The 13,686-nt window shown below is 30.2% G+C and overlaps 1 non-coding gene across 1 annotated transcript; it reads left to right on the top strand.

Annotated features, from left to right (window-relative positions):
• Positions 1 to 11,175: 11,175 nt before the first annotated feature.
• LOC132051343 (small nucleolar RNA U3) lies at positions 11,176 to 11,391 on the top strand. Its single transcript, XR_009413710.1, has one exon. It is a non-coding gene; the product is annotated as a small nucleolar RNA U3 (small nucleolar RNA).
• The last annotated feature ends 2,295 nt before the right edge of the window (positions 11,392 to 13,686 follow it).

Here is a 13,686-nt window from a genome sequence, read left to right as displayed (position 1 = left end):
GGCAAATCTAATAAGGTCCTAAGTTACAATTACATAATTAGAACTTTTGCCGCCAAAATTATATATTTAGCGAACAAGCAAGGTACCGTAATCAAGAATGCGAGAATTAGCAAGGACCCATGACAAGAAATTGCAAAAGGAATTATTCAGGACAATTGAAGTTTTTGGCATATTAGTATGTAATCTGTTGAACATATTAACATAAGAAACCTTGCATACAAGAACATAAAAGAGATGTACAGAAACACCTGAAAAAGATAGTAGACCAGTACACTTATTAGTTATTACACACCGTGAAATTATTAACTTACTAGCAATAATTAACTAGAGCATGAAACATCCACTGCTAGCAAAGGTGATATGATTTCTTATGAATAGTGAGTGCAGTCATGGTCAAATCTTCTTCTTTTTTCCCTTTTGGTAATGCAAAATTGAACTTTTGCACAAACCTTGCTAATGCTAGCTCAATTACCACAAGAGCAAAAAAAACTTTCTGAGAAGCCCCTTCTACCGGGCCAGCTCAAACTTTAGTTCATACATTTTAATACATAATACTCCCTCTGTCCCAAAAAGTTTGTCCTCTTTTGACTTGACACAAAATTTAAGAAATAAAGGAAGACTTTTGAAATGTGTCGTCCAAAACAAGCCTTATATATTTGTGTGGCTGTAAATTATCTCATAAAATTAAACTGTTTCTAAATATAGAAAGGGAGACAATCTTTTTGAGACAGACTAAAAATGAAAGGAGAACAACATTTTTGGGACAGAGGGAGTAATAATGTATGTTGTTCTTATTTGATGAAAATAGTGTTCTTTATTTTCTCAAATATAATTAATTAGGACACTTTTTTTAAGAAATATGATAGTTGATACTTTTGCGACAAAAAAGTAATTGTGAAAACAGAGAGCTAAATGGAAGTTTACTTAACGCTCCACTTGTGCTACGGATTTACAAAGCACCACAAATTAGGAAAACTAATTTATTTTTCTTTTTTTCCTTATTAATCGTGATTTGATATACGAATTGCCTTACTCTTTGCTTCTTTTTCCGTCAGTAAATCACTAAGTCTAACCCTTTTTCGTTTTTCTGCAACGTCGTGGAGAAAGAATTGAATCATACGATGTTTGAAACCCCTATTGTTGGACAATCGAGCCTCAAAACGACATCCTCAACAGATTTCTTTCTATGTATTCAATAATGTCAAACCTCTCTATAACAGCATCGTTGGGTCGGAAATTTTTTGGCTGTTATAGAGAATAGTTGTTATACACCTATAACAACATTGACATATAAATAATATTTAGCTATTATAAGCAAAAGAGATGCATAAAATTTAATTTTTAATCTTTAATTGTCAAATTCTAAGCTTAATCACACTACGAAAATCTTTTAATGATGAAAATATATATATTCATATGACATTCTTTGCCATAACTAGTGTATTAAAGGATCAAATCTTTGGTCAAAATCTCTATGCTTATTATTGGTAATCATATATATTTAATTTTTATAAAACTGGTTAATTATTATATCACCAAAAAAAAAAAAAAGGATATCTAATTATATTGGGGGTAATTTTATAAAGAGCGTACTGTTATAAAGTTGGTTGTTGCTGTTACAGGTAAAATGTTGTTATAGAGAAGTAAAATATAACATAAAAAATCGATTCCGAAAAAACTTGGCTATTATAGAGAGGTCTTGCTATATGCCGATGATGTTATAGAAAGGTCTGACTGTACCTTAATTACTATGTCTCATGGAGGATGCATGGCAGTTGGAGGTTCTATAACCGCACACATTTTGACCATATGATAGTTGAAATGTGTCCGATAATAAAACCTCCAACTACCATTCTCCGTGACATAGTAATTAAGGTACAACTTTAGAATCGACATAGAATGAAAAAATATCCTCCGACAAATTTTGGCATAATTATTGAGGGTGTTGTTTTGATACTCGATTTTCCAACGATAAGGGTTTCTAAGCATAGTATGATTCAATTCTCTCGCCATACGACGTTGCAGACAGAAGGGGGTTAGACTTAGTGATTTACTAACAGAAAAGGAAGCAAAGTGTGAGACAGTGTTTACATGAAAAAGAGATATCAAGACCTTATATATGTATGTATGTATATATATATAAGGATGAAATTTTTTAAAAATCTATATACTACTAATTAAATCACGATTGATAAGAGAAAAAAAAATTAAACTGATTTCCCTGATTTCTGGTGCATTGTGAATCTGTATCATAAACTAAATTTCCATTTTAGCGGGAGAGGATCACCTTCAGTACTATCCCATCTAGTAATGTTCAATGCACATCTTGATATTATCATATTAGCCACGTACGTCTTAAAATAAAGGTCTAGATTCACTTTCTACTAAACTCTCCTTAATTGAATTTATTATTTAGTATACAGTTCTAAACAATAAAAGATTAAAAGGGAAAAAAACATAATGCTCAGTTTTCCGATAATTAACTACATGTCCATTATTGGAGATCAATCAAAATTGCACTAGATTTCATCTAACCCAGATGCTACCTCTTCAGATGAAAGCTCTGATTTTCGACATATATCATAAATAAGTAAATGAATAACTATATACATATACGAGAAAACTTATTAAAATTTCTAATATATACTAGACTTTAACATGTAATTTTAGGTGTATAATAAGTAAAGTATTAATAAAAAGCATAAAATAGAACTTATTAAGTTTTTAAAAATGATGGATTCGCCAATATATGGTTCATTCTTATCTTTAAAATGAGAGTTGAAAACATATACAAACATGCAGATTAATTTAGAAAGAAAGATGACACCCCTGTTCCCAACTACCCCAAGCAAAATTAGTTTTGCTCATAAAACATATCCCTTGATTTTAGGATTAAGAATCTTATTTAATATATCTATAAAAGGTAAGAACTAATAATAATGATTTCAGAAAATACAAGTCTTTCCCTTTGTTGCCTCGTGTCTTAATTTTTCTGGTGTCAGTTTTTAATTTTAACAACTTTATAAGTTCTATTTTCGTGAACTTTTAGTACTACAGGCCTAAGGTAAGGCAACTAAGGCCTTTGCCTTAGGCCCCAAATTATTAAGGGCCCCAAAAAATAGAAATTAAGTACTATGATTTATATATTTGTTATCAATAAGAAATTTTAAATTTTAATATTTTTTAATTGAGTCGATATTGCACGGTTGAACGAGTACATAATGATAAAATTTTCCCTCATTAAATTAAATAGTTTTTTCTGCTTTCTCATTAATTATAATTTTTCTTCTTCTATGTACTCTTGTTTTTCATGTTTTTGACGATTTCACTTTCTAATTTCATCTTAGTTCCTTTGAATTAGTTATTTCTTTCTGTCAATATTGAATTGATTCATGCATGATAAAAAACACAAGTTATTTTATGCTGCATATTTTTAACTAAGAATCTCCTAGCGCAAGTGAACTAAAGTTCGAAATTTGGTAAATCATGCTCACCCATTTGTTCTTGTCCACTTAAATATGAGGTGTTTATATATGAGAGAGTTTGAAAACGTGACGTATGCCTAACCATACACTACACTTTGTGTTCTTGCAATTAGATCGAGGTCATATGGACTTCTTTCTCATCTCATTATTATATGAATTTATTTAAAAAGTTTAAGGCCTTTTAATATATTTTGGCTTTATGCCACCAAACTAGTTGAGCCCCCATCATGTGACATCAAGATTAGTCCCTTGAACTCGAATCAGATTAGTCATTAAACCCCCATTTGACCATTAATGTCCCTTGCTTGCAACTTTGACTGACCGAGTATTTAAGTAATTTTTCCATTTGGAAGTTAAATTTTTCCTCTAATTTTTCTTCTTTTGCTTTAAGTATCTTTCAATATAACTGAACTCGACTTCTGCAAACGGAATGAGGGAAGGCAAAATTTGCTCTGCAAAATGAATGCGGGAACGCAATATGTATATACAAAATAAACTTTGGTACACTTTTTATCGTGTAATTCTAAATCTTGAACTGGTTACAAAAGAAACCAAGGAAATGGTAATGAATCGAAGGTGGAACTAATTACTATATGGTTGTTATTTAATTAGTTTTACTTGAGAAAATAAAGAGATAATCATTGTTAAATTGTGTAATTACGTCACCTAAAAGATTTAATTATATAAGTCGCTGAAGAACACACATTTTATTTGCTAATTTTGTTTTCAACACATTTTATCATTGGGCAATGTAATTCTTTTTCATAGATCAAGCATGTAGAAATTGTTTTACGAATTGTGAGTGTTGATGAATCATGATAATGTTGAAGTTTTCATCTAATTAAAATTAATGAATACAAACCACAGTGTTTGTCAAATTAGGCTTTGACCTAATTCACGCCCCAAAAGCAAGCTCAAAGAGATGAGAATTGTCCAAGCCTTATAAGGAGTTCAGGGATCTCATCTCTCACCGATGTGGTATATTTTTCTTCAACCGTGTTAATTCAAGAGAGTTTGATCCATTTTTGACAAGACAAAAGCGAAAGATTCGATAAACGACAAGAGAATCCAAATCTTCTAGATTGAGGAGTTGCTCCATTTAATTTGAACATGACCATGCATGGGCATTGGACTAAGCAATGGTCTTGCTTTGTGAGCTGTGATACAAAATGTCCTTGGTCGTACGAACGCGTTAATTGTACGGAAATGAAAATCATCACTTTCTTTGAGCTTATATATATTATTTAAAAAATTATAATCCAATTGTCCCATTCCTCTCAACCACGTGCTTACAGCCACTTTATAAATAATATACTATTTCAATTGACTAAGCTGCCTCCACCCTTGACTCCAGATCCTTCCAGAAAAAATGTTTTAATAACTCTTTCAATTTTTGTTATGAATGTCAACATGGACCAACTATACGATGACCATCTTTACATGATCAATGTAATAAGAACTCGTTGATAATGCATAAATTCCATTACAGTAGTATTACTTTTTTGTTTCATTTTATGAGACTGTCAGACTGCAATTTAAAATATCAACTTACGTATCCATGAATAATAATGAAAAAATATTGAAATATTAATTGCACATGTCAGAATAGCAACGTTACATACAATAATACCCCCTCTGGTTCGTCAGAATAAGAGTCCAATCAAGAGGAATTAATTATTTTCTTCTAAATTTATCCCTATTAGATAAGTAAGTTTTTATGTAATCACAAAACTATAGATAGTTAAAATATCTATTGTTTTCTTAGGAGTTAGTATTTTTTAAGGAGTGTGGTAAAAGCTAAGTAAACATTAATTTTGAATCGGAGGGAGTATTATCAATGGAATGATACGTATAATATCACACAAATTGAAAGGATCAGAATATTCGAACATAAAGAAGTGACAATATTAACACCGTCTTTGCATAATGTAGCTGGTGGAATTAGCACTACAAGAGAACATGAAATTAGCTACTGCATTTGGCGGTAATCCCTAGCTAATCTGTCGCTAAATAGCTCCTCGCTAATTAGATTTTCTTATAATCAGTCGCTAATCCGTAGCTAAATGATATTAGCATGAGATTTTGCTGTTCAGCTACGAAATTTTGTCCGTCGCTAATTCCATATTTTCTTGTAGTGTAGGTCAAGTCTCCATCAGTGTCATACGAGTCCTCTTAGCAATGTCTATTAAAAATCCATCATGACAAAATTAGAAATGATGTTAACTATAGAGAAATAATGGGGAATATGCACGGAGACAAGCTAAGGGGGAAATCTTCCGATTCTTTTCCCTTTTCTACATAAAATTGTCTTCAAGATATTTAATTCGCTCCTTGTGATCTTCATTTTTGTCCAATTTTATGCGCCATCAGCATTTATATTCAACAACAACATAATACCTAATGTAATTTCACAAAGTGGGGTCTGGGCAGGGTAGAGTTTGCGCAGACCTTATCCCTACCTTGAATGGTAGAGAGGTTGTTTCCGAATAGAACCTTAGCTCAAGAAAAAACAATTCAAAGCAGTTTGGAAAAAAAAAAAAAAAGATAAAGCAATATCAAAGCGGATCAAAAAAGAAAGGAATCAATAAACTACAATTGTCATTTAATATTCAATCAAAAGTATAACCATAAGATTAAAATCTTAACACAAGGACAATTTCCGATGCAATACTCAGTAAGAACATGGTTAAATTGCTGCTTCAAAAAGTTTTTTGATCATCCAAAAATCATATACATATACAAAATTAAGATTGTCAATTCAGTACACACGCCCAATTTGTTAACACAACATATATATATCCTGAAATATTGTGATTGTGAAGAGTCTCACATCGGACTTTAGCGGGATGAGGGGTCTATTTATATAACTTGTACAATTCTCATCTATTGAGTTAGACCAATTTACTCTATGGGCGAAATTGATTTTCATTTCGTAATTTTGCTTTAAAAATCAAACTCTCCCCTCAACTTTGAACATTAGTTCCCTTTATCCTAATTGACTTTTTAAAAGTCCTATTTTACCTTTACATTATCAAATTATTATTTTTGACTTTTACTTCTTTAGAGTCATGATTTTTTTTTATCTCTTTAATCTATGTAACAAATTTTCTATAAAAAATAAATATTACTTTCCAGACGGAAAAAGAAAAGTGAGAAATACTAGTTAAGTATACAACTTAATGTCGTTCTGTAATGAAATAAATGAGAAGAAAAGAAATTTCTTTTGATTAATAATAATGAAAACTCTTATATCTATTTATACAAGTAAATATAACCGGTAACAATAACTTCATAAATATCTTTCAATTCCGGTAATACAAAATAATTAATAAAAATAGAGGTATATTCTATAACAAATTCCTAAAAGATTATCTATTTATATTATAAATGAATTTTAATTTATAATTTAAAATATTCCATTAATGACAATCAAAATTCGTTTATATATTGACAATAAAGAATAAGAGAGAAGTGAAACTTAGATATACAGTCAAACCATTTTACCGATTTTCTCCGGAACCGATTTTTCATGTTATATTTTACTTCTTTATAACGATTGCACGCCTATAACAAAGAATGACATCCATTATAACAGTACACTCTTTGTAAAATTACCCTCTATAACATCATACTCAAATAGCGTGTAATAATATTTTGTAAGAAATATATTATGTGACAACAAAAGTGTCGATGAAGAGCCTCAACCTACTGCAACTTGGAGATAGAAGAGTCAACTGTTAAGCGCTTAGATAACCTTCAAGGGAAAGTTATTGAATTTCCTTTTGCTGAAATTTTGGACAAAATTCTTCGTCAGTTCAAGCGTTATATTATCACTAAGAGAGTAGAATTTACGAAACAGCCTACAATTGTAGAGTTCTTATATGAAACTTGAAATATTTAAATTCTCAATTAATTTATAATGCATATGTTCCATAGATTTTAATTCTTTATCTGTGTGGTACAACTAGTTATGGATTTAGTACTAATTTATTAGTCTTTTAAATTTTTGATTTATGAGATATGAAAATCAATTGAGATTTTAAAATTTATAAGTATATTGTTTTCGTTTATAACATAAAAAGTATAAAAAGTTAATTGTTTGTGTACTTTTGTATTATAACAACTAAATGAGATCTAAATATGAAATGCCAGTATACATGCATAACAACACCTCATTATAGCAGCCATAAAATTTTCGGATAAATGCTGCCACTATTGAGAGGTTTGACTGTACATATACATGTATATGTAAAAATAACATATAATATGTGAGTGTGTGTATTAAAATATCAATCATAAAAAGTAACATTAGATTTTGTGATAAATTCATAAAGTATTATTCTACTTATACTATGAATTTAAATAAGAATCTATAAATACCTAGGTTAAAAAAATAAATTTTATATAACATGAAAAAAGTATTACATAGACGGAGGATTGAAAATGTCAAGGGTAAAATAGACGTTGCATAAAATAAAAGGGGAAGAATATCTATTACTCCCTCTATTTCAATTTATGTGAACCTATTTTCTTTTTAGTCCGTGCCAAAATAAATGACCTCTTTCCTAATTTGGAAACAAATTCATTTAATGAAATGATTTACAACCACACAATATTCAAGACTTATTTTGAACTACAAATTTCAAAAGTCTTCACTCTTTTTTAAATATTGTGTCCAGTTAAATAGGTTTAAATAAATTGAAACGGGAGGAGTATTTATAATTGAGAGAGAAATTTAATTTTTAAAGTAAAGTTATGGGGTAAAAATAATCTCCACTCTTTTCTTTATGTATATTTCAAAGTTCAAACTTATACCGTTCTTATCGGGGTAAGGTTGGTACACACTTTTTGAAAAGCCAACCATAAGTACGGCCCTTACGCAAATTTATATATTTTCTCATGACTTCTTATGTCTTTTAAGTATATTTTATAGGATTAATAAATAATTAATTAGTTTAGTTTTTAGGCGATGGCCTCAGTGACAATTATCATATACTATCTCCATTCACTTTTACTTATCCACTTTTGATTGTGCATCTCCCTTAAGAATTAATAAATGAAATATGTATTTTATTATAATACCCATATTAATTGGTTTATAGTTTCATTGAACTTAGAGAATGATTTGGAAATGAGTTATTAATGTTAAGGATAAAATAACAAGAAAAAAAGGCGGTCTTTCCTTGATATGTTAAAGTCGACAAATAAAAATGAAAATTTATTTTTAGTATAGTGAATAAGTAAAAGTGAACGGAGGATGTATATCCGAAGCCAAGTTATAGTATTCGTATTTTCTTAAATAGTTGGAGAACCTACAGTCTTTCTTTCCAATTTAATACGGTTTTTTTTTTTTTTCGATAATTAGCCTTTTACTTTGATTACAGTTTTCTGGATACTCTTAAATATTACTATGATTTATACTATTTGTTTTTTTACGTATTAATGTCTATTATTTTGGGGAAAAAATTAAGATCAATTATAGAAAAATGTGATGCAACTCAAATCTAGTATTTATTTATGTTTTGATCCATCTCTTTAAAACACCTAAGCTGTCTAAATGTAATTGTTGATTTCTTATTACATTTACATACCAATTGTATATAAAGTAAATATGAACATCATGAATTTAAACACACTAAAAACTTCCATTTTTTGCTTTCTTGAACAAAAGGGAATTCAAAGACTGCTACAGAAATAGTGAAATTGTTCGCGCGGTCATAATGTACAATAATAAACTTATAAAATGACCATTTTAAAATTTATGATCCTGAGACAGCTCATGCAATAAAATACCTAATAGACGTTATTAAGTTTCAATCTCGATCGCTTAAAAATCTATACCTCATCCCTTGCATTTGCAAGATAAAATTACATCTTCCATAAAAGTGAAAGATGCAAATAGTTAAGTTATATCTAATCTTTAGGCCTCCGCCTTTCGTAAGAAAATAAAAGCATATGGCCTATACTAATATTGACAATTATTAGAATAAAAAAGGCAATAAGAAATTTTCTATAGATTTTCAAGCTTCAATACCATGACGGTAAATATGGCACTATCACTAATGTTAAAATTTTGAAAGATCAAGTGATTCACCATACCAAAAAATTGTTAATAACGTCTTCTCTATCTAACTTAGATAACAAATATACAAAAAATATTGCAATGAATCCTAAAAATAAAAAAAAATCTTGTCTAAACTGTTGCAATTATTTTAAAAATTGATACGGGAACGTAACACACTTATGCATCACGGTTTTAACCGGTACTTAGCTCCCATATAACTTGATCACCAATTTATTTAGCTTCTCATAACAAAACAATTTGGCATAACATCTTTGAAAAAAAATGAGTACTTCCAACAAATACACTTGCAAGAAAAACTCAATAAATTAGATTGTGAAAGTTATTTCTAAAGCACTGTCGTAAACTATTTAATAATGCACAAATCTGAACCCCATTATTAGCTAGTGTCCAAAATATGTGTAATACGCGTATATACACTATTTCTTGTTAACTTGTCTTGATACAGCTCAATACAACTACTCTCTCGATTCTTCAAATGGGGCATGTCGGTATTTAAATTAGAGGAAAAAATGATTTATAATTTTTTCAAACTACAATCACAAGAACAATTGATGTAGAATTGGCATCCATAAGCTCGATCATCTCCCTTCAAGTTCTAAATTATTGCACTTACAATCTAAGGGAAAGTAAGATTAAACTATATATAGGTAAAATTCTATCATATAAAATGAAAAGAGCAAGTAATTCCTGCACTAGTTATTGCAAATTTCATGTGACATCTTCTCAATTAACTTTCTTTATCTTATCACATTTTAAACTTTTTAAGATTAGATTCAATTTAATAATCAATTCAAATAAGGGAGAAATGTAGTGTATCAAATCATGTTAACACGATATCTAAATTCAGTTAGCTCAATCCAACAAATTTAGAAGTCGATGAAATTTTCAAGTACCTGAGAAATAATACCAGATACCTACATCTTTTTCGGACAAAGAAAAGGTATGATCATTAAGCAAAAAATTATTGTGTAAAGAAATTATTCTCACTGTAAATCACCAGAGTAGGATGAAAATCAGTAAGAAAATCACATGATCTGTTACCTATGTATGGTGCATAGAGGATGTGCAAAGGAGAAAAAATAGAAGACACGTTTGTAGTAGTACAAACATAGAAAACAATAAAGAATTTAAATTTAATTCACGATGTCCCCTTTAGATTGGATGCCAAAATATGAATCCCATATATTCATTTAGCAATCTTGACAAACTACAGTATTGATGAACCGATAAAACATGTAGCATAAATATTTAACGGAATGATATTTGTAAACTCATGCAAGCAAATGGATAAATTATATTGACATTGGAAGTTTACCTTGCAGTGAGTAGTAATGGTAGCCATGACTGCACTTGAACGTATTGGAAGCTTATTATGTTCTAGTATTTGAATAAGAAAATCTGATGAATGATCCAGTTTGTAGGATTCTTTTTATATATCCTCCATTAAGACGGGATATGGAACGTTTGTGTCATTCCATTAATGTGTAATATGAAAAGGTTAGCCAAAAATTTGACAAACTCAACCGCATTTTAGCCCCACTTATTAGATTAGAAGCAATGTCACATAAGTTACGACTATTTCTTAAATGTGAGAATTAAATAGGAATGACCTTACTTGAACAAGATCTGTTCTATAGGCTCGTACCACCTTATCCTTGAGTCCTAAGGAGATAGGAAACCAAGTCTGATTGATCTAGTATGGCTATGAAACCAGAGCGTGATTATCAACCACCTTGGGTTCCTTAGTGGCCATGGAACTGTAGAGGATCGTTCTCAGCTCTGCTCGCAGGCCTGAGATGGTTTCATAGCTGACTCCAATCTTAAAAATAAAAAAAAAAATAAAAAAAAAAAGAGAGAGAGTGAGAATTAAATAGGAAAGATAAAAAGGAGACTGTGAGTTGTGAGGACTCGTTTAAAATAAATATGTGACTGTTTTCATTTTCCTTTACCAATTTTCGTTGCCTCCATAATTTTCATTGCCTCTCTTTATTGCAATGAGTAGTAATGGTCATTTATTTCTTAAATATGAGAATTAATTAGGAATGATTAAAAGGAGACTTCCACACTGTGAGTTATGACTACTCGTTTATAAACAATTGTGACTGTTCATTTTTCTTAAATATGAGAATTAATTAGGAATGATAAAAAGGAGACTTCCACACTGTGAGTTGTGACTACTCGTTTATAAACAATTGTAACTGTTCATTTTCCTTTACAACTTCATTGCCTTCATAATTCTTCATTGTCTTTCTATATTACAATAAAAGAACGAAAAAAAAAAAGGCAAAAAAATGGAGAAAAAAGATAAATAGGAATGATGGTCATAGAGAGGTGTCACATCACTTTATTTATAACTAGCTTTATATTATATATGAATATGGATATAGATATAGATATAGATATAGATTTTTTCATCATTAAAGTTGTATTAGAATAAATTTCACAATATCCTTATTTTAAATTGTATGGGGCGAAATTCGGGGTCAGCAAATGGACCGATCAGAATTCGCCACGTGGAGACATTGGTGTGCTCGGGTCCAAGGCCATAGAATTGTTCCTGGCCATAGCCCAAAGCAACACGAACATCATCATTCGAGGACATGTCGGGTTGTGGCGGAGTCCGGAACCAAAATGCCCCCAAAAAAATCGCTTTGAATCAAAATATCCCAACAAAAAAAAATGTTACAAAACGACCTTTAGTTAAAGAATTTTGCGCTAAAGCGATTCACGGAGACGGAGTCATTAAGCGTTTTAGCGCGGTATTTTCTTGCGTTATAGAACTGATAAAAAAAAAAATCTATAACGCAGTAAAATATTGCGTTATAGAAACAGTACCATAAAAAAAAAAATTGGCCAACTTTATTTTTTGAAACACTTAGTGTTTTTTTCATACTTTGACCAATGATTAGTCGTGTGTCAAGACTCCGAATCGTCAATATTTTATATAGAACCTGATATTTTTTTCTGCGTACAATAATGTAAGCTCAATACATCAAGGATACGTAAACGTTCGGATCGTCATTTTAGGGGTTGAAAAGGTGCCCGAAGTAAGTTTTGTTTGAAAACTTTAGGTTTAAGTGTTCTATATACATATACGTCCATTTTTGTTTGAAGACTTGTTGTCATTAGCTTAAAGTTTTTTATTTTTAGGGTTTAGATTTAAGTGTGTTATTTTTTAAAGCGTAACTTTATTTCGAATATACGCGGTTTTTTGCGCTCGGACGTCCGATTTACGCGATTTTTTTTTTTTTTTTGCAACATATTCGAAAGAAAGTTACGCATTAAAAAATAACACACTTAAGGAACTTAGTGTTTTTTTCCATAAAAAGATCGCAACATCTTATTTTAATAAATCTTTTCTTTGCAGCGCTTAGTGTTTTTTCCATACTTTGACCAACGATTAGTCGTGTGTCAAGACTCCGAAACGTCAATATTTTATATAGAACCTGATATTTTTTCTGTGTATAATAATGTAGGCTCAATACATCAAGGATATGTAAACGTTCGGATCGTCATTTTAGGGGTTGAAAAGGTACCCGAAATAAGTTTTGTTTTAGGTTTAAGTGTTTTATTTTTTAAGGTTTTGATTTAAGCGTGTTATTTTTTAATCACGACATAACTTTATTTTGAATATAAATATAATTCTAAAAAATATAGGGAGAAAAACTAGTTGTAAAGTGGTCAAACTTTAGATGGTCATAACTTTGTGCTCGGACGTCCGTTTTACGCGTTTTTTTTTTTTTTAACTTGCGTATTTTTTCGAGATCTATGCGGACAAACTGCCGCGGTTTGGCCGAGCTGATTTTAAAAAAAAACACCTTTTATCCCATTCAATTTCAATTTTTCCCCAAATTGGCGTGAAACTTTCAGTTTTATTTACTTATAAGATGATGATACGCAATAGATTTCAACGTAAAAATCCCAGGGTAATGTAGCTGTGAATGTCAATTTCATTCGTACTGACTAATTTTCTCGACATATAAAGTTGACTAAAATAACCTTACAGTCAAACACTCAGTTTTTTCAAACAAAACTTACTTCATGCACCTTTTCAACCCCTAAAATGACGATCCGAACGTATACGTATCCTTGATGTATTGAGCCTACATTATTGTA

Source organism: Lycium ferocissimum, chromosome 3 (assembly GCF_029784015.1).
Source record: "Lycium ferocissimum isolate CSIRO_LF1 chromosome 3, AGI_CSIRO_Lferr_CH_V1, whole genome shotgun sequence".
Taxonomy (NCBI): domain Eukaryota; kingdom Viridiplantae; phylum Streptophyta; class Magnoliopsida; order Solanales; family Solanaceae; genus Lycium; species Lycium ferocissimum.
Note: the sequence above shows the minus strand (reverse complement) of the source record. Positions and strands in the feature narration are given on the sequence as shown.